The sequence below is a fragment of the Malaya genurostris genome, chromosome 2 (genome assembly GCF_030247185.1).
Source record: "Malaya genurostris strain Urasoe2022 chromosome 2, Malgen_1.1, whole genome shotgun sequence".
NCBI classification, from domain to species: Eukaryota; Metazoa; Arthropoda; class Insecta; order Diptera; family Culicidae; genus Malaya; species Malaya genurostris.
Window position 1 is genome coordinate 201,079,361 of NC_080571.1, and position 22,410 is coordinate 201,101,770.

Below are 22,410 nucleotides of genomic sequence, written 5' to 3' on the forward strand. Positions count from 1 at the left end.
ATTGCTTGCGAGAGCATACAAATTCAACACGTGCTGCGAAACTAGCGATCGCTAATTATGACCCAAACCGGATTCAAACCTCACGGGCTGAACGTAAAAGGCATTAGAAGTCTGCGTCGATCTATCTATCGTCGCTTAATGGGAAGTTCACAAGCAGCTCATTGAGGATTCCTCCGACTCATTTTCTCTCTAATAAAGCGTTTCAGGATGTCTCAAGCTATACAGTACCTAACAAAAAAATTATAGTTCGAGTGCAGCCAGAAGACCTCCAAATTCGTCGGTTGAGAATAGCTCCAGTCATCTAGAGAAACGTCCTAATCTTCCACCGTTCCGGGGCCTGTTAGCGGATGACGGCGGCCACAAAACCGCCACTTTATTAATTTATTCGAATGATTTTATTACGAACAATAGACACTTCAGTGACCGAATGGTCGAAATATGAAGAGGCAAGAGACGGTACTTCATACCCTTGATGGCTCAAAAGCTGTGTGCAAGTGGGCAATTTAGCACACAAAAACAAATAAATTACAAGCGATATAAAAATGAATGTTACTATTCGTAATTGGACGGTTGGATTGGTTTTGTCGCTAGCCGTCAGTTCACGGATTATAGACACTACCAACGCAGAAAACAGAATGTTGAATTCGATCATGAACTTCTATGGTCTACGGTCGAAGGTATAACGGAAGAGAAGATTTCGAATTGATACACGAGCCTAAAAATATCTAAAAAAAAATTGACGACCTTCAATGTTGTGCCTAAGCATGGACTGAATGATTTCCAATTTGTGAAATGAACGAAAACCATTTAGTATGGGTGGAATGGTTGGAGCTTCAACCAACTGGAGTTGTTCGCGTGGGATATATTTTTTTTTGTTTAAGGCTGATACAATAATAAACATTTTTAATATCATCAAAAATTTTTTAATCCGGTTGATTGATTTTTGAGCAACAATAACTCTGTTTATCAAGATTGTTTTGAGCACTATCATTCATCTGCGGAGTTGTTCGAAATATTATTCAGGTGTTTTTGCTTACCAATTGTCAAATTTCGTTTTAAAAATGCATGTTTTAATTTATATGAACAACATCCACAAATGGGAAGCTAGTCATCAGACTTAACATACTCTGATTTCCATGAAACTTTGCACTCGTTTAAAGTTTGACAAGTGAATTATTTTGCACGGATAGAGTAACCAGTTTGACTTGAGGCTGAAGTAACTATATTCTGAATTGGATTCAAAAGCATCATTATTCATGTTTCAAATGCACATGTGGTAATACTCAACGATAAATATCCAACTCACATATACTGCCCATACTCGCATATCAGTCTCATATCGATTTTCGTGAATTTTGAGTTAGCTTGAGGAATGAAATCTATTCTCAATATAATCGATAACCAACCAATCAAAATACCATATATCACATTGATTTGCTATATTCTTTTTCGGAAACTCTTCCTAATACAAAAGTACATCATTTACATAATACAAAAGCACATTATTTTGAGTAATTTTCAGAAATTACTAAAACTGCAACACTTAAAATTACTTTTAGTTTTTCTGATAAAGAAAGGCTTTACAATCACTAGGAAAACCGACTTTTGAACCGTGGCCCGGAGGGCCGAATGTCACATACAATTTGACTTAGCTCGACGAACTGAGCAAATGTCTGTGTGTGTATGTATGTATGTATGTGTGTATGTGACAAATAATGTCACTCGATTTTCTCAGAGATAGCTGAATCGATTTTCACAAACTCAGATTCAAATGAAAGGTCTTACAGATCCCATAGATCGCTATTGAATTTTATCCCGATACGACTACCGGTTCCAGAATTATAGGGTAATATGCACCAAAAAAATGAAAAAAATGTTCATTAATTTTAATCTCATAGATTTCTATTGAATTTTATCTCGATCCGACTTCCGGAAATAGTGAAGAAAAGCTCAAAAACGGATCTCACTTCGATTTCTCAAAACTTTCAAACTGTCATACAAAATGATCCAAAATCGGTACGGATCGGAGCGTGCTGGTACGGAGAAAGAAGAAAACGCTCCCGTCTAGCACACCGCGTGCTTTGTTCAATTTTGTTCTGCGTGCAGGGTTGCCACATTTAAATCTATATTAACTTGACAAAACTGTTTACAAATTGAAAAGATAATGACATTTTATACCAAAAAAAGTTTTTGATTTTATTCAAGTTTGAACAAAAAAAGTCTAGTGAATCTTCTAGTGATGTTGAAAGTGAAAACATAAGTAATATCCTTTCTCATATTACATCATTACACCACTAGGAGGATTAAAAAGGTTTTTCCATCAGATTGAAAGCCTTAGTATTAAAGAAAATCTTACTAGCATAAAACCTTAATTGCTTAGGAAGAGTCTTATTTTGGGTATGAGAAAGTGAACAAACAATCATGTCTCTCACTGTATATAGACATATTCAATTTTAATAAATGCTTGTAGTATTCTTCACTATTACTTCATATATCTAGCATAAAATCTTAAAATTCCATAAAATCCTATTAAAAACCAAATTGAGATCATATTCCATCATAAGTGTAGACCCTTTCTCATAAGATTTATAAAGTAAAACGAAAAATCACATCTGTGTGAAATGGAAATGAGTTAAAATTCTACAAAGTTTTAAAATCAGCTCGATCATAAATATTATTTAATTTATGAAAATTCTGTGATTCCATAATCCATCCATCCAAACTGTCACGTTGATAGCATTCCGTTTTTCGAAGATGATTCATACTAAGAATATCTTAGATTTTTTTTTTATTTAAAAGGTATTTTTATTCAGGCCTATTTGCGTACAAGCTTTACGTTTCCGAATTAGCCGATTTTTTAAATAATATATTTTTTGAAGTGGATCTCCTTGTCACTCTTTTTCTAGGAGAAGAGGAGCTTCTATTTCCCTCCTACGAGGGTTGAGGGGCACTTTGTTCGTGACTCGTCTTGTCATCCATTGCCGCATTGGTGGTTTTGTTGTTGATTTCCATCTTCTTTTCGTTTCCCTTGATGTTCGTAGTCTTGAACTCGTTGCTAGTTGCTGTAGATGCGTCTTGTTGTACATTGGTTGCAGTTGCTGGTTGGTTTGATGGTGAAACAGGAGTACTGCGCTCACTAGTTTCCATTGTTGAACGGTTGACCTTGTCTTTGGTTGATGATGCCCTTTTCGCAGTTTCGGTGCAAGGTTTACCGTAGTGTGCAGGTTGTTCACAAAACTGGTATGTAACCAGCTGATTTTCATAGGTAATCAGCGTTTTATACGGATGTGTCCCACCTTGACCACAAATGATGTAAGATGGAATTGCCTTACGTAGATGCATACGTACTACTCGCACGTCATTCCGGATACCGGGGGAAAATTCCGCCATACTTCCCTTTCGATGGAAAGGATTTCACCGTACTGCGACATATTCTCCCGAACGTACTGATCGGTGACCTGCGGGGGGAGGTCATGCACGCGTACTTCTATGGCATTGTCCACCATGTGCACAGGGATTTTGTATTTAATCTTATCACACTCAACGCTGTGCACCTCATTGTTAACCGAAGCGAATGCAATTGCATCTCTTTCACGTTTAAACATAATGTACACACAGTTAGACGCTTTGTTAAATTGAATCTCACTTACATTATTAGCGTCTAGATGCATTCGTTCTTTAAGTAAGATTTCAATTTCATTTGCTGCTGGTCTAATTTTGCAACGCTTGAAATCTATACAAATTGAATTTGGTCTTGTAGGCCAAGATTCAGGCTTTGTTAACTCGTATTTGACCATTCCGTACACTCTTTTGTTCACTGTACTGTATTGTCTTTGTTTCTGTTGTTTCGACCGTAAATGATTTGCGACTGCGTCGGGTGAGATGCGAGCACGAACTACCATCTTAGATTTAATTTATGATACAAGGCTTTCTCTCAATGTAAAAAGTATATGCGTTTTTATTCTTATCGCGAATATGCGGGTAAAACAGCTAATATAACTAACTAACTATAACTAATCGCTTTGATGTTAATGTGGGTTTTGCATAAGACTGCATAATTCATAATCAAAATTTAGTGATTCATTACCAGAACAAATGTGTCATGAATGTACTTCAAAACCATGATATTTGTTATGAGTAAAACTGTCATTCGATGAACTCACACACATAACAAGTTTGGTGAAATAATTTAGAGTAGCATTGTTTAAAGCTGTCATAAATCAGTTACTAGGGATACGCTACAAATCGCCAAAAAATTGGATTTCTATTATGTTTTTTACCATCACTGCTAACCTCAATCAAATGAACACATTTTGACAGTTCTGCAGTACCGTTTGTAAACATAGATTTTTTGTTTGTCTGTTGACAAATTGAATGAGAACATTTACGATGCATATAGTCTAAATAGAGTTTTAAAACATTTGTTCACGATTGGATACGGTTTGTTTTTGAGATTTATTAAATGAAAGTCACTAGTTGCAAAGTGTAAAGATGATTGTTCGAGATGTGTTCTTCGATTTTTGTTTAAGCTTGTTTGTAAACAGTACCGCTGAACTGTCAAGGATGAATTCTTGTTCATTTGTGACGTCACGATAAAAAATCTAATTTCCTCGATCATCGGCGCTCGGAAAATCAAACTTAGCTTTGAGTTGTTTCGTTTCACTGTATATTCATTTTGTACGTAAAAAACATGTCTGCAGCCTCATCAATGTGTGTCAGCGGTATTTATTATAAAAATATGGTGTCAAAAAAAACTAATTGTAATTGATTGTGCGCTGGAAAACCCAAAGTTGAAAGCTTTGTCTAGATTCAGAAAACTAATCGAAAAAAATTACAAACAAAACTTTTGTTCAGTTTTTCATTTCGCAAAACATTAAGCGGAAAAAAGTTGAAATTTAGAATGTGTTTATCCAGATCAAAAGCAATAAATTTGCTCAAAGTGACTTTTCTTTCAGACGTAGCCGTAGACGTTTTTCATTTTTTAAACTGTTCTTGCGTGTCTGAATATCTATCGGTCTATTTATCTGTCTATCTGTCTATCCGTACCAATTTAACGGTTTGACATACTGGAGACGAACGCAAAGTTACATCTAAATCGCAGCAGGAGGATCCTGATGTTTCAACCTTTTTTGCTGTTAATTTCTGGAGTTGCTCACCTGGAAACAAAGATATATACTTTTCTGCGGTATTTGATGAACTCAATTAGGAATAAATGAATAAAAAACTAACTAAATGGACGAAAACGCATGACCTACGATTCAAATGTATTGAATGTGTCAGACTGAGCACCCTAATTGAATAATCCACGAGCTATAAAATTATTATAAATGGTTATTGTGTTTCCGCATTTACGGTCGCCTAAACTTGTTCTGGCTGCAGAGAGGCAAAATGTAATTCAGTGTATCCAAAATTGTCCGGTCATTGAACTGGCAGTTTTTGAGTAATAAAATGTAGGTGTTTAGTTGCGAATTTCATTAGGTTATTGGAAATGCGGTTTTATATATGAGACAGGTGTTCCCGAAATACTACTCTAGTGCAACCCAGTTATCAATCATTTGACCGGAAACGCTTGGTGGTTAGAAAAACGATAATACGCTTAGAAACAGCTGATCGAAACTTTAATTTAATTTGAATTGCAAAATGCAAACTTATTAAATTTGTGTTTGCATCATTTCGACACAGTTCAAATCCATGAAGCAGGAAGGAGTTCATCATTGCAAATTGGTATATGCAGCCAGAAATGCTGAACGACTCCTTTATTTTGCAAAATTCACAGATCGTGTATCAGACATGCAACTTATAGCGCTCAAAAATTATTTATTTATAACAAAAAATCCACAGTGCTACCATAATCGGAAGCTTGAAAATATATGTTTCAACATTTTTAGTCATTCAATACAAAATATACGTCTTAAAAATTTAAAACAAATAATTTCCTCTGACTATACTTATCCTTAAAATATGACTACAATATAGACGATTTTTTTTAAATTTTGTGGTGAAGCGGTCAAAAAGCACAATTAAGTGAAAATCAGGCAGATAAAGCGTTGGACATTTTGGGAAAGCTGTCTCCAGTCCAAGCTCTTTCAAATATGGTATAACGATATAAATTCCCTTTGAACCCGATTTCAAATGTTTATCCAGCTACAGCCTTTATAATAGCTGCCATTTAGGACTCAATATTCACGAAAAAAGTTTAAAATCGTTTATTTGCAGATATACGATTTTTTTTCAAATTTTTGTGATTTTCGAGGTTTAACTATATATATGTTATATAAACACATTCAAAGAATCATTTTTGATTTCTGATTGCTGTAGCCGAAGCTACAAATTCCACGAATTGTAGCGTTTCGTCGCAATGGTCTCAGCACTATGACGGCCATTTTTTAAAAAAATTCTTATTTCCTAAAAGATAATAAATATACACACCAAATTCGTAACTAAGTTTTTATTCCGTATAATTCAAATTATACTAAAAACGTCGAAAAACTATCAAAATTCAACAACAAAAATTTGAAATCTACAGATGACGCGAATATACATATAAGATAATTCATGAAAACATAATTCTTGAAATGACTGAATATTACAAATACGTATCAAACATACTTCGCCCTTCAAGCAGGCGTGTATTTTTATATGTTTTAGTACTTAAGAATATATCAGAATGCATTGAATATGTGTTAGATCAGCTGTAAAAATAAGTCAATTTTGACGCCCGGTTATGTCGGTCCCAAATTTTTCTATGTCTGTATGTAACTGAATTTCTCCGTTTAAATTAATCATTTGTTCTTTGTAACGTTGAGTACTAATCGTTTCACTCGACTTTAGCAACTTGTAATAGATAACACAGATGGTGATCTAACAAATGCAAAGCATTGTCTTCCTGCGTCTCGGTTTGGTTTTGCTGTCAATGTCGATGTCTCATCTGAACTAAGCCACGATTTTTTGCAATTAGGATTCATAAAGTACGTCTACTTTTTATCGTTAGTACCAATCCGAAATGAAAATGATTTCCTTTTGCCACATTTCCAGTAACATTTCACAAATTATATGATTGTTACTAACATCAAATCATTTGCGAGATTCACAAAGCGCAGTTTTGACTAATGACTAGCGACATATTGGGCCGTATGAATAAAATGAAGTAAAGTCGGTTGTTTGTAGTATCTTCTCAAAAACAAAGTCCACAGAGTATAACGCGGTTTTGTATGAATAAAAAACAAGTTCGAACATGTAGTTAATGCTACTTCCGAATTTAAGCATTTAGTGCATACCGTATCGACACAGAGCCGGAAAAGCTGGCATAAGCATGCACAAAGCATGAAACGTACTTACATCTGTAAAAATGCCACTTTTTTAATTTCTGTACTTCACTTTATCAGCAAACACACGAGTAGCAACCTCTAGAGCTACCTACCGAAAACTTGTAGTAAATACTACAGTTTGTAGCATGTTTCGAAAGGACCGTGATCCACACGTAGCATTTACTACCGAAATTCAAGCATGCTACGTTTCATTCATACGGCCCATTGGGTATCAGGTAAAAATAAGTTGTCGTTACAGGGGGACGAGTATAGTGTTATGCCACGCAGCCCATCTGTAATAAACAATATAAGAGCATCTAAGTGCATCTAAGAAAAACGACCGCTTACAGTTTTTGTAAATAAGTAGTTTTGAGAACAGTAATAATCTTGTGTTATTTATGTTCCATACATTTTCTGAGAATTCATGTTTTGCAGATTAAATTTGAGTCTACAATATAAAGTTCTGTTGTGATTCTAAACTTTAAACGCGTTTTTTCTCGAAACCATGTTATTCAGTTCGTGGGCATGACTGAAAAAGATCAATTCAACAGATTTCAGTTCGGTTTCACATCTCATCCAAGTCAGTCGATAAACCAAAACCGCTTACGTTCGGGACAGAAGAAACCAAGTACAGTATTGTGTAGTGAACAATAGAACGATTTCGAAATGAGTGAACCAAACGAACAAAAGCTACCGCCGGTACGAAAGAAAACAATTATTGTTGACTTCAGACAGTGCAAAATTCGACCTTTGATACGAGAACTTGAAGGTTTGCTTAAGGAGCATTTACTTTACTTTTAAACGTGTGCATTTACTTCAACGCAATAAGACCAATAATGTTGTTTATATCCAGTTCTATAAAGAGTTGGATGCAATTCAATTCGCTAAAGACAATAATAATGTGCACTATGTGGAGCATGAAAATATCAAGTACAACATTCCAGTATATATGGAAGATAGTGCTATAGAAGTGGGTGTGCATAATCTTCCCTCAAGCGTCATCGATCCCTATATTCGCGCAACTATGTCCCAATACGGAGAGATTCTCTCTATCGAAAAAGAAAAGTGGAAGAATTTTTTCCCCGGTATTCTAAATGGCGTACGTTTGCTACGCATGCACTTGAAGAGGCCTATACATTCGTATGTGACTTTCGGTCAAGATACAAGAATCCCGTGCAAATCACTTGTTACCTATGACAATCAGATGGCCACATGCCAATATTGCCAAAAAGCTGTTCACTACGGTAAGCCATGTGATAAACTGGACAAGGAGACAACTATACCAAAGGACAACGGTGCTTCCTTCACACTAGAGATGGGCAAAACAGTTCATTTCAAAGAACCGCACAGTGATGCAGAGTTCTACTAAAAGAACTAGTTCTCGAGAGCCGTTCGTTCGTTCTTTTTATAGTTAATTTGCTTGTTAAATGACTAACCGAGATTTCAATTAGAACTGAGCAGTGGCGTACCGAGGAAATTTGGCGCTGGGGCAAAATAAGAGTTTGCCGCCCCCATCGTTGGATTAGTGAGCAAAAAAACAAACAAAAATCCGGAAATCCGCAAAGGTCTTCAGAGAGCAAAAAAAAAGGTACCAAAAATAACTTTGCCGCGTCCCAGGTACGCTAGTGGGACTGAGGTTTCGTAGATTTAAGAAAGGTCCACGACTTTGAACTGAAGAACTACCGTTCTCAAAAAAAGAACTATTGATCATTCATTCTTTCAAAAGAACTAGTTCTTTTGAACCGTTAGCGAACGAATTGCCCATCTCTACTTCACACCAACCCCAAGCAACCCCAGTACACCTGTGACAGTCACCAACAACAGTGAAGCATCCCCTTCAACGAAACCATCCAACGTATCCCCTATAGAATAAAGTACACCAGCTGCATTTAACAGCTTACCATCTAACCAACCAGCAACTGCAAACAATGTACAAGGCGCATCTACAGCAACTAGCAACGAATTCAACAACAATACCACGGCAATGGATGACGAGATGAACCACGAACAAACTGCCCTCAATCCTCGCAGGAGGAAAATGGAAGCTCCTCTCCCCCTAGAAAAAGGGTGACAACGAGATCCAATACAAAAAAAATGTATCTAAAAACTTAGCTAAATCGGCCACGTAATGCTTGTATGCAAATTGGCGTGAATAAAATATCTTAAAAAAAAAATCAACAGATTTATTTATTTACTAACACATTTACAGATATAACTGAAGATACCCACGTAGCGGTTTTCTTTTTTTTTATATCTTCGATTTTTGAAACTACGTCAGAAAAACTACGTCAGAAATATTTTTTTTTTTAATTCTTGTGTTCTAAATAACTGGTTCGAGCGGAATCTTGCCCACAATTTTGGTATTCTATATTGAAGGGGTCACTTTCAAGGGCCTTAATAAATACAAGCCTTCGGATGAAACTGTTTGAAAAAACTCACTATCACGTTTGAAAGCACCAATCTTCAAAATTATGTCAAATTATTCTAATTTTCGAATAATTTCCCTTTACAAAAATCCCGAAAAAGCGTTCGAAATATCGCCCTCGTACAGGTACAGATGGAAATTGATAGGTTGAATGAAGAGTTAATTTAGTAAAATAGAGTAATCAGAAGTGAAACATTGAAAATATCTGATAACTGAAAAGAAAAAAAAAACTCCTGCAATTGTCGCCTTTTACGACATGGAAGCAGGAACCCAGTGGATCTATTCGTGGTTCATTTTTTTCCGCCGGATTCCACACGGCATCTAGGCTGGTACAGTCCGGAGAGAGCTAATAGGTACTATCAATCTCCTAGTGGACCCCAGCCCCTTCTACAACCCAAAATTTCTGGAACTAGAAAAATTTACTTTTGACGAAAAAATCGACACTTTCGCGTTCACCGACTACTGAACCTTAACGGAGCCGATTTTAGCTAATGCTCGACCCCACGCTTAGAGGACTTAGCCTACAGGATGTGGCATCTAGTATTCGAATTATTGCGAGTGGCCATTTTCGCCCCGGTCTCCCCTATTCAAATGCTTACTATACTCAGATGAAAAACGGTTCATGTTTCTATTGTTAGAAACATACTCACGAAGAAATCGTTTAAATATGCAAACCATCTTTTTCCGTGAATCGAATTTTGACTCGCACCACGAGAATCGATATTCGCAATCGGTTCTGCCCAGTCAGTCACTTGAAATGTTCACATGCGAACACTTTAACCTGCTTCAAAGCTAAGTACACTTTGTACCTAGGTACTCATCTGGGATTCAGAAAAAAAGTTAAATCTGCATAGCCGTTAAATCGGGTTCGTGACCGGCTAGAATGATGTTTTACATTAAATATCTTGCAAAGAGCTTGTTCGAATTCCTCTCTACTCCTTTTGGAAGCGGAACCGCAAGCTTCTGCGAGAAGTGTAAATAAAGCGTTAAAATAATCCACGCCTCCAATAATCAACACGATCGTCATCATTGTTATCGTCGACATCAGCAGTCTGGCAGTCGTGATTCTCGCCTGCTAATGCGTCGTCTATTCTCACACGTCGTTCAATCGAGGTGTACGTTTTTTGTAATCTCACCATGTTTTTTGCATCGAATAGCATAGATGATTGTTCCTAGTATCATACCTGAAGATTCGGCCTGTCGCGGTTCATTATGAAGTACACGCCCCCACCCCAGACTTTCGGCGCATGTATCATAAACGATGAATGGGAAATGTTTATTTTTTTTGCGCTGAATGTGATTTTCCTCATTTGGCAAATCAAATGAGGCGCGAATGACCGACGACGATGGTGTGGTCTGTTGTGTCTCGGAATGTGTCGGAGAACATTATTATGCGGTTTCACGATTATGGTCATGCTAGAAGCTGCCTCTTTGGAGATTGATTGACTGTGTTCTGGTCTGTTAGCACAAAACGATACTGGTTTTGTGATATTTTCACCACCATCTCGATCGTTCAGCAGTGGGTTGAGTATATTCTAGTCTTACTTGTTTTAAGCTTTGAATTCATAAAAAGATTTTCAACTGGCAGTTCACTTGCATTCTTATAATCCTCTATAAGAAGATTAAAAAGACTATACTTTTTTAATCAGTGTAGGAGGTTTTCACTGATTTTTTTTCTCATCTACACAGTTCGAAAAAATCTTGTGATTTTACATCTTATAAGATGCACATAACTGGAGCGTCGTATTTCACACAAATGTATATTCAAGAACATGTAAAATTGTGTGATTTGAAAATTACATGGCTTGAATTCGAATGAAATAAAAAACAAAAGATGGATAGAAACAGCGGGACTTGAACCGAGAAACATTAAATCACAAACTCAACGATTAATCGACTTTACCACAGAAGTACATACCTTATGATCAAAAAAGAACCAGAATTTTCATTTTAAAATTCCCGCGCTTGTCCAATCAGTAAACTTTTATTCTCTCAACGTTGGCAACACTTTTATGCACATTCTGTCAAATTTCGATGCATATCGTACGATTAGTTTTTGTCTATACAAAGAAGTTGAAAAATTTTCGTGTGGCGATTTTTATAATGGATGAAAATTTAGAACAACGTGCGTGCCTTCGAAGCGCCATTCGGTCGATTGTTGTGTGGTTTCGACGTCATATTCATAGATCCACACCTGCGTTGGAAATCATCTCTTTGGCCACATCAACACGACGCAGTTTTTGAATGAAATTCAGTTTTTTTGGCACCAGCCGAGAAGCGACGCGTTTCAAACTCAAAACATCAGTTAAAATGTGTTCGGCTGATTCATAAGAGATGCCCAACAACACAGCAATCTCTCTAATCGGTACAGAACGATTTTGCAACACGATTTGCTTCGCCGATTCAATGTTTTCTTCAGTAACAGATGTTGTTGGGAGGCCAGGGATCTCATCATGATCCAAGCTTGTACGACCACCTTTGAAGCGTTTATACCACTCGTATGCCTGTGTTTTTCCTAGACACGATTCACCAAAGGCCTTTTCTAACATTTTCAACGTTTCGGAACACTTAAATCCATTTGCAATACAAAATTTGATGCACGCACGTTGTTCTAAATTTTCATCCATTATAAAAATCGCCACACGAAAATTTTTCAACTTCTTTGTATAGACGCCAAACAAAAACTAATCGTACGATATGCGTTAAAATTTGACGGAATGTGTATAAAAGTGTTGCCAACGTTGAGAGAATAAAAGTTTACCGATTGGACAAGCGCGGGAATTTTAAAATGAAAATTCCGGTTCTTTTTTGATCATAAGGTATATGCTTGTTGAATAATTGATACATATAAATCCATACTGCGGTTACAGTCGGAGCGTGTAAAATTTTGTGCGTGTGGAATATTGCGTCATTTGAAAAATCCAGTATTCATGAATTATATCGTTTGAAGGTTTATGTCATGTAAAATTCCTAATTTTGTTTTGTGTAGGAGATACAAAAGTAATTTTATTTAGATGAATAAACAACGAAATAAAAAAACCTATTCTTAATCCACCTTGTTGTGTGATAATGCCTTTCTCATTCATTACAACAATCTTAGTAAAATATTTATTGCCTTTCCATTTCTGACACTGATTTGGGATTATTTTTGACACCAATTTATTCAGATTGATTCGAGTAGTTCACAAAAGCATGCTTTAGCGCTCATGTCACATATTTGGAAACATTCCTCAAACCAAGCGTATCAGTAATAATGCATTTGAATGTGATCACTCGTACGATTATATCTCCGAAACTTGAGGTGTCAGTTAAATGAAATCATCGAAATCGACCCACAGTCCAATTTTAGCCTAGAACGAGCCTAAAATTTTTTACATAAGTAATCTATCGGCTGGAGAGGAACCTATGAATTTAAAAAATCAGTGCATGTGTTATTTTCGAAAGAAGTTTATCGAGGAATAAAACCTTAAAAACGGCAGAACAATCCGACATTTGTAGAAAAAGGAAAACCGACACAAGGTCCGTACAATGGCTTATTCCCTAATATATTTAGAAAATTTACGAAATCTTGATTGGAGCCCATAGAACGATTAATATAATTTAATGTTTGAAGGTGATTTCATGCAAATGTAACCTGCGGTTCCGCTTTAGAGGTCCAATTTTGGCACACACTCTCCAGCATATCGGCCGGTATTACACGGACACGGAACGACCGAAATTAGCTCTGCGCCTAATTCGTATTACTGTTTTTGAATTAGTTGATTTTAACAACAAAATTTCCAAAATAACTATAAAATTAGTTAAAATTGAGAATTTATTTGCTGAAAAAAACTCTTATTTTTAGAGAATGTGTTTAGTTGGCGAATATTCTGAACACAAACCAGCAATATTTCAATCCAACACGAAATTCTCATTGACAACTAATTTTGTTTTTAAAATCAAAAAATTTGTTTCTATTTATCCATCACCAGTTTATTAGCCACAAAATTCATGAGAAGTGTCAAAACAAAACAATCCATTAAAAAGCTAAAATGGACAGTCTTGTTGAAACTGCTTGCAAATTGTTTAGATGTTTTACGCATGTTGCACTCTAATTGTACATGTCAAATGATGTTTTTTGTATCTTCCAACCTTCCGGGCCACGCCGTTCGATGTACTACTTGTATGCGGTTTTTATTTTCCGAGTGCTCAAAGTTTTCAGTGAGAGAGTCGATTTCGCGAAGTCGAATGAAGAAAACAGCTATTTAGAAGAAAAATGTTCAAAAAGAAGTTTATGTTTCGCTCGTGTCTTTTTTCCAATACAACATCGTATTTATACCTGCCAATATAGAAAAGACAACCGCGACTGAAATTTTTTTCGGTTGTAGTGTGCCTTCTAGTGGCTAGTAGTCATTACGGTGTTAGCGTTATTTCGGCGACAGAGCGCCATATAGCTGCAAATTGCAGAAACCAATTCAACCATTTATGTTGGTTGAAAACAACGTTTTGTTTCTCTAATTCAACTAAAAAATTAGTTGAATGGATATGAAGTGTGCCTTAGCTAAGAAATGACAATTGGTGAATTCAACTAAAAAAATAGCCATTTCAATAAATGTTTTATTATTATCAAGGAAATTAGAATTAAAAAATCTAAATAAGCAAAAGTAAGATTTTTTTAGTTGTCTCAAAAAATAACTAACTAAAATCAGAAAATCAACTAATTTTTTCGCCAAAATGCTGATATCGGTCTTTCCGTGGATAAATGCTACAATATTGGCATCTAGTGCGTCAATCGTTGCCAGTTTATCCTTGTAGACATGAGCTTTAACAAGGCCCACAAGAAATAGTCCCTGTCTGAGGCTTAACAAGACACAAGAAATTGTTTCGCGTGCCGTGGCGGATGTGGCACCGTCTTGTTGAAACCACATGTCAGGCATGTCCAATTCTTCCAAAAATCGTCAATCACGGTTCCGCTTGCCATTCACAGTAACGTTTCGCTCATCGAAGAAATACGACCCGATGATGCACTAGCTCACAATCCACACCAAATAGTGACTTTATTGGGTTGCAGTGGTAGCTCTTGCCATATTTCTGACTGATCTTCACTCCAGATGCGGCAATTTTGCTTGTCGATGTATCTATTTAACCAGAAATGAGCTCAGTCACTGAACACAATTTTTCGATAAAAAAGTGAATCTTCCTAGAAGTATACCAGCGCCCATTCATCAAATGTTAGACGTTGTGAGTCGAATCATAATTAAAGTATAGACCAAACTAAAAAAGTTTCACAATGACACAAGACTCGATTCACGCGCGATCAGGGGTGCGAAAATTTGACATTTTTTTATACTGTTGCCAAGCATAAGACAGTCACTGCCAACGATATGCGCAGCTGCTACGTTCAACAGTAGCCAACTCGCAATGACACGAGAGCTTGGCGCAATCATGCGAGCCACGACACACGACAGCAATATTGAGAGCAGTTAATTTTGTCGCACTCTCTCACATCAGTCAAAGCCACAGCGTTCGCTTTGTGGTAGTGTAGGTACATACTGGATAAGTAGCTGCTTTGTTCATTTTTGGTCACGGGTTTCGAGAATGTCACGAGCTCAAAATGTCATGACATTTTCATAACGGGACTGTTATATCCGCTGTGATTGATCTGTGGCGATAAATTTAATGCGAACGGTGGTGTTTTTATTATCGGTTCAATTTCAGTTTTGAAAAAAATCAATCACAAAGCTTGTTCATGCAGATTTTTCAAAAATATTACTATTATTTACATAAATTTTATACACGAAGTATCAGGAGCGCAGCTTTTGCCTTTCTAATATGACGCAAAGGCAAAAAATCTTACAGCAGAGATAATAAGTTTTGCGCTCCTATTACTTCTACAATTCTTGTTCATGCTAAACGGGCTTCAATTGTTTGATCGAAAAAGTGCATCCAAATTCTGGAAGTCAAAGCATTTACTTTGCTTTTCTCACTGAACCGCTTCCTTCCAACGGGAGTGCAGAGAAACAAAACACGTAAGGATACACAAAAAAAAAAACATCTGCATTGGGAAGCAAGACTTTCTTGTGCATGTCCCCCTACACCTCATGAGAATCGACATAAAACGAATTTTAAAGTTAAGCCTTGTTGGCGACTGCCTCTCGAAAGTTGTTGAATTTGAAAGGAGAATTTGTTTATTGTGGCTAGCCATTCTCAGATTGAAAAGATTAGAACAGCTATCGACGAGAGCATACGGCGACATTCACGAGAAAAAATGTCATGAGACCTATGACATTTTTCATCTCCTGCAGTCGTGGCGAAGTACAATCGGCGACTGCTGTCATTTGCGCAGTTTGAATGTCTGCTGTTTCGTGTCATTCTCCAGTACCGTTTGCAACCCTGCGCGCGATCTGCCAAAAACAGTTTTGCTGAAAAGATAAAAACATAAAAATCCTTTAACCCCTTCACGACCATAAGATGTGCGGGACAAAATATATCAGTGCAAGACAATATTTTAGCTATTGTGGGTGCAAATTAAGAGAATATCTCCAGAAAAACATAGCAGGGTGCATGAGTTTCCTATAATTTCATGGGAAATATTTTACCCTATGATTCTTAGAAATAAATAAAAGAAGAGTTGAGTTTATTATATCGTAATTTAATTTATTGCTTTAATTGCTTTGATTATCAGAATAGTAAAATAAATAGTTAGTTATGGCATTCTACGAAACAATTTTTTCTACTTGTGGACGTTGCACATAACACATTTGTTATGTGTTCTATTTTCTATACGTCACTTTGCACAAACTTTTTTAGTGCAATAAAGATTAATAGTTCTTTTTAGAAGTTCAAAAACACATTTGTCGCCTTGGAAATAAGTTTTCTTTAACATTCAGTAAAAAAATCATCGACTTAATAGTAGTTGAAGAATCTATAACGATTTTTATAGAAGGGAAACATATTTCCCTTGAGCGTTAAGGGGTTAAACCAGCCTTTACAAAGTTTATTTAGGAACAAACTAACATAACCTTTTCAATTAGTAATTAGTTCTAAGTCAAATTCAGAAGAATTATTCCATTTTTTGCATCGTTGCTCTAACCGACGCCACAGTGGTTCGAATCAATAAAAACGTGGACATAAATCAGTAGCTGCCAAACCGTTTTTTTAATGCATATAGTTGCTTTTAAAAAATTATTTACAAATATATACCGCGTAATTTGATTCTATCCCTAATTGTTCATGGCCTACTTTGACAAAAAATATAACCATAACTTTTTTTTCTGAAGAGATAGAATTTTTTTTTCTTCGACAAACTTTTAGAACTATTAAAAATAATTTACTTTGCCAAATATACCAAAAGTGTAGGTCGCACCGTTTCTGACATACAAAGCGTTTTTGTGGCAACCCCCTTAAAATCAATTCTTTATTCATAACTTGTTTCAAGTTTTTTTTATGCATACTTTGTTTGGAATAATTGAAGAAAATAAAAAAATCCAATATTTTTGTTGAAGGTAGTGCATAAGTTTGTTGTTTCCTGGCCAAGTTATACAACATTTTACCTTTTTTTTTACCTAAGATAAAACCTTACACCGAAGCGAAACATGCAACTTTACCTTTATAGGAAAAGATATGCCCAATACTATAAAAAAAATTCTAAGTGGAACTCGATGGAACGTTTTTTTAGGCCATTCCAAAGTTAGTTTTAGTTATTGATCTATGACAACCCCCTTAAAACTAGTTTTCTAATTATAACTTGTTTTAAGTTATTTTTTTACATATTTTGTTTGAAATAATTGTAGAAAATATAAAATCCCATAATTTTGTAGAAGGTAATGCATAGGTTTATTCTTTTCTGAAGAAGTTACGCATCATTTTACCTATTTTTACCTAGGAAACCTTGTACCGAAGCGAAATATGCAACTTAATGCAGCAAACTTTTACAATACTTTTAGGAAATTATATTCCTAATCTAATTTATTTTATAATACGAATATCCTGAGTACTATTCGTGTGACTCATTTTCACTATGGCCGTGCTGGAACCATGCATGATTAAGAAACGGAGCGTGTCACGCGTCTGCTATTTCTGTAACTCACTTTTGCAGTGAGCGTAGAGATGAGCAATTCGTTCCCGAGCTATTCCAGTGAATCGAATCTTTAAAAAGAGTTGATAGCTCACAGCTCTTTTTAAAAGAACTGCAGCTCACCAGTTCACCGCACTGGTAAGCAGGGATGCCAGCTTCACAGATTAATCTGTGTTGCACAGATTTTCAACCTTTTGCACAGATTTAAAAAATGGCACAGATTTTCACAAATTTCTGAAAATGGTCACATATTTACACAGATTCTGAAATCGATCACAGATTTTTGAAATTGATCACAGTTTAGCACCAAAAATTACAGAGCGTTAGGAAATAGTGAGATCTTTTTTTGCTTACCAAAATGATTCCGATTAGTTATTATGGAAACGGGGAAACGTGCACAGATTTTGCACAGACAGGTTTTTGGCTTGATCACAGATTTTTTTAAAAATGACCTCGCATCCCTGCTGGTAAGATGAAAACAAGCTACAAGCTGAACGGATTTTCGGCTCTTGAAGAGCGAGTTATAAATGAGAAGAAATGTGTGCATGAGCTTTTGTACGTTTTTCCAAATGTGTATTTATCCTTCTTTAACAGATTGAATGAGCCGTTGTCAATAAGAAATCTTACCCCTCACTCAGTAGGCTAAGGTACATTCAGGGATGCCACTTTTGCAGATATTCTCAGATATGACATAATAATAACTCGCCAACAAGTTAGTTCGCATTGCATTGTTCTTTGTGCATCAATGATTTCGATCATGCATATATCATGCAAACAAACCTTCAGTTCAATTTAAATGATGAGCTAATACATTGAATCGATTTCCTTTAGTGAGCTGCTCACCGGTATGCTGCTTCGCACATATCTAAGTGAGCGTCGCACGATCAATATATCATCTTAAAAAACGTGTTTCTTCGCGATAACTCAATTTATTTACACGTTTAAAAATGAAATCTCTTCGTAAAGGTTTGTACTTTTGCAATGCTTTTTTATATTTTGATTGGAAAACATTTATCCATTTTTTTTAAAATGTGTTGAACTTTTGATAATTTTTCGGATTTTCAATATTCAAAACCCACTTTGAAAAGGCCTAAAAAAATTGAATCGAGTTCCACTTAGATTTTTTGTGATATTGTTAATTGTCAAAAAATCAGTGTTGGTGATTGCCGAAAATTTCACAGAAGCTGCTATATTGCTATCTATATTGTATACAACATTTTCAATCCGGTAGAAGATGCTACAAGAACTCGAGTCTCTCAATGCATGAACCGCGAGAGAATTTTTCTACATTCCTTCGCTCCACTTCATACTCTGAGTATTTCTCGGCCCTTAAAAAAAATTGCAGTCTGATAATGATCGCCGCTGTGTGGAATTTACCAAGAGAGAATCGCAAGTTGACAATTATCGCAGAAAATCGAATCGATGATTCGACTTGATGATTCTCATACTAGGTTGCAATATTTCCAAACCCTTGTGTGGAGCATTCACATACATTTTCATAGACACAACTTATACAAAGGTTATATGCACATAGTAAGAATAAGCGGCAATAGTAAAATGATTCTATCGCAATTATCAACTGCCTGTATAGAATCGGATCGCGAAACGAGAATAAGCAACCGTTTGTTGCTTCAGAGAGGATCCCCACAGCAGCGTGCTAACCTTTGATTCTCAGAAATGTCATCGAGAGAAATTCGCTCTCGCACTGGTGTCGATTCTATGTTAAATGAGCCATGCCGGGGTTTTTGTTGTTTGCGATGATTTCCAACTCTCTTTGATGGCACTGATTCAATCGGTGAAGAGTTGCCAGCGAACGTTCTTTGATACGATAAAAGCCATCCTTGCAAAAAATAAACAAAATAAAAATCCCAACAATTTGCTTAAGTTGCGCGTGCAAGCATAAGCATGTTTATGCGTGTTTACGCGCACTTTGTGGTAGATACTTAGGTAATAGAGGTAGATTCTACGTAGATAAATCCAAATTGTTTTTAAAATAAAGTGAATATATCTCAGAAAATATTTGTTTTACACTATTTCTATCTTCAGCAAAAATACTTCAAATGTTTTTTTCTTCAAAATAAAATTAAAAAAATTTGTGAAAAAAATAATTATTTTTATTCGAAATTGGTACTACCCCCTTAACAAAAAATAAGGTGCCACTTTCAAAAGAAGCGTAATATAATCTTGTAAAACTTCTTCGAAGACACGTTAGCTGTTAAAAATCAGTGAAAGTCAGTACAGACTTTCGACCATCTTTTTCCAGTTTTGGACCACTGTGCAACGGTTTGCAATACACTTCACCCCGTAGCTCTGGAAACGGAAATCGAATCCGGAAGAAATTCAATAGCAATCTATAGTACCATAAGACCTTTCGTTTGAGCCTAAGTATGTAGAAATCGGTTAAGGCGGCTCAGAGAAAATGATGTGAGTTTCGTTCTAGAATTTTCGATTACTTCCGGAACTGGGAACTGGGAACCGGTATAGACGAAGTCGGTTGGTGTAACCAGTAACTAACATAACGTAAGTTTTGAGCCATATTGAAAAGAATTTCGTCGTGAATACGACTTACTTTACTATGGGGCGCCTTTTCAAAATTTACTCTGTACAAGAATGGGCAGAACTTTATCGCGAATATCTCTTGATGTACTTAACCCAGTAACATAATTTTTTCTACAAGCTATCGGAAATATGATCAGGAATTTTTTAATAAAATTTCAACAGCGTGAGAAAACCATAAATAATTGAAAAACAAAGTTTTCTAAAACATTTGGAAATAATGAGGAAAATTCATCACGCTAGCTTGCCTTTTTCGCACCCGGACGACGGTTTTGAGGTAGCACATATCAGTTCCGATTATCTACTGGACGAGTATAAAAGGTGCTTCAGGCGAAACTGGATGTCGAGATGAGATTCTCCCACCAACATCAGTAAGAACAAACCAAAAATAAAGCGTGAAACGCTCAGGTCGTGCTTTCATTTAGACTTTAGAGGAGAATTTAGTTTTAAAATTATGTTCAAGGGACCTAGTTCCAGAATACAGATTTAGAATTTAAAACCTTTTTCAAATAGTTGGAGTTCGTAGTTGTTGTAGGAACTTTCTATTAATTTTCTATATAAAATGCATAGCACCCGCTTAGTTTAGGTTCATCGTTTCAAATGCTAGTAGTGAAAAAGAGGAACATAATTAATACAAGTGATCAACTAATTGATATCCGAAAGTAAGAAGAAAGCGTTTCAGTTATATTCGTATTCACGACATCCTGTTATGTCTATGACATTACACACCCAAAAAGTCTCTTGTTTGCATCGTCACTCTTGGTGACGGTTTGGAATTTAAACACACTTCACCATGTAGTTCCGGGCTCGGGAATCCGGTCGGAATAAAATTCAATAGTGGAAAAGCATGATCTTCCGTTTGAGCTAAGTTTGTGAAAATCGGTTCAGCCTTCTTTGAGAAAAGCATATTTTTGTCACTTACACATATACATTTTGCGATGTCGACGAACTGATTCGAATGGCATATAAAACTCGGCTCAAAAGTCGGTTTTCACAGTGTTTGCATATCCTTTTTATATCAGAAAGGCAAAAATAGTAGATTGTGTATGTGTATGAAAAATTTAGAAATTTTAAACTCATTTAAATTTCAAAAATATCACTGTCAGATCTTCTGCATCTGGAGAAAAAAAAGTATCGGTATTATTTTTGAGAGCGGACTACATAACTGCTAAGCAGTATTATTTGAATTAAGACCCAATTCTATCTTCTTATTTGCATAAATCTGATCTATCTACTTATTTGAAATAAACATTTTTGACAATTCATACAAAATAGCAAGGCAATCAGGAACAATTAGGAATTAATTTATTCCAAAGTTGAGCTTCTCTTTCAACAAATTTCTCCAAATTGAATGTAGAAGCAAGACAATTTGGTGGAGAGCTGACCTTCTACTAATAAATAAATTAAGTTCAAAAACTGCTTGTCCTGAATTAATATTGAACTAAGCTTTAGCTAATTTATTGAAGGTAATTAATTACATAATTTGCTCCTTGACCGCGGCCCCTAATTTTGCCATCATCAATCAGCACCGCTTACGGTCCGTTTAGCTGTCACAGCGTTCATTGGCTTACGACAAGAGCTCCTCCTCGTAAAGTAATTGATTTTCGAAAACATCATAGCTGACTGTAACCGAAATCGTCTATAGTCAATTTCACTGGCCGACCCATTGTATTCCACATCGTATCGATTCCATGGTCATTTCGCATTTGATGCTGACCGACCGCGCGTGGCAACATGCCTGTCGGTTCGTTAGTCCGTTCGATCGAGCCAGTGAATTGCGGATAGGAGATGGGAGGAAAAAGCACATACGCGATCTGCACGAGCGGAAAAGATAATGAACTTTTCAACTACTTTGACACATTAGACGATTGTTCTCTGCGATCACGCGTTTGATGTCCTCAAAGGGCATCTGTTAGCGAAAAACCTGTAGTGATGAATCTTTGCGAAAGCGAATCCGACCATTAAAGTAATGTCAGATCGAATAACGTATAAAAATACCAATAAGTTCCTTTCGATCAGGCAACTGCAAGTGAAGTGAAGTGCTGTTCGTTTAATCTAGCAAGTGT

General features: G+C 36.1%; 1 protein-coding gene across 3 annotated transcripts in view; it reads left to right on the top strand.

The window, feature by feature from the left end:
* LOC131427046 (dual oxidase) overlaps positions 1-22,410 on the top strand; it is a 143,970-nt gene that overhangs the window by 61,392 nt on the left and 60,168 nt on the right. The window lies entirely within an intron of this gene.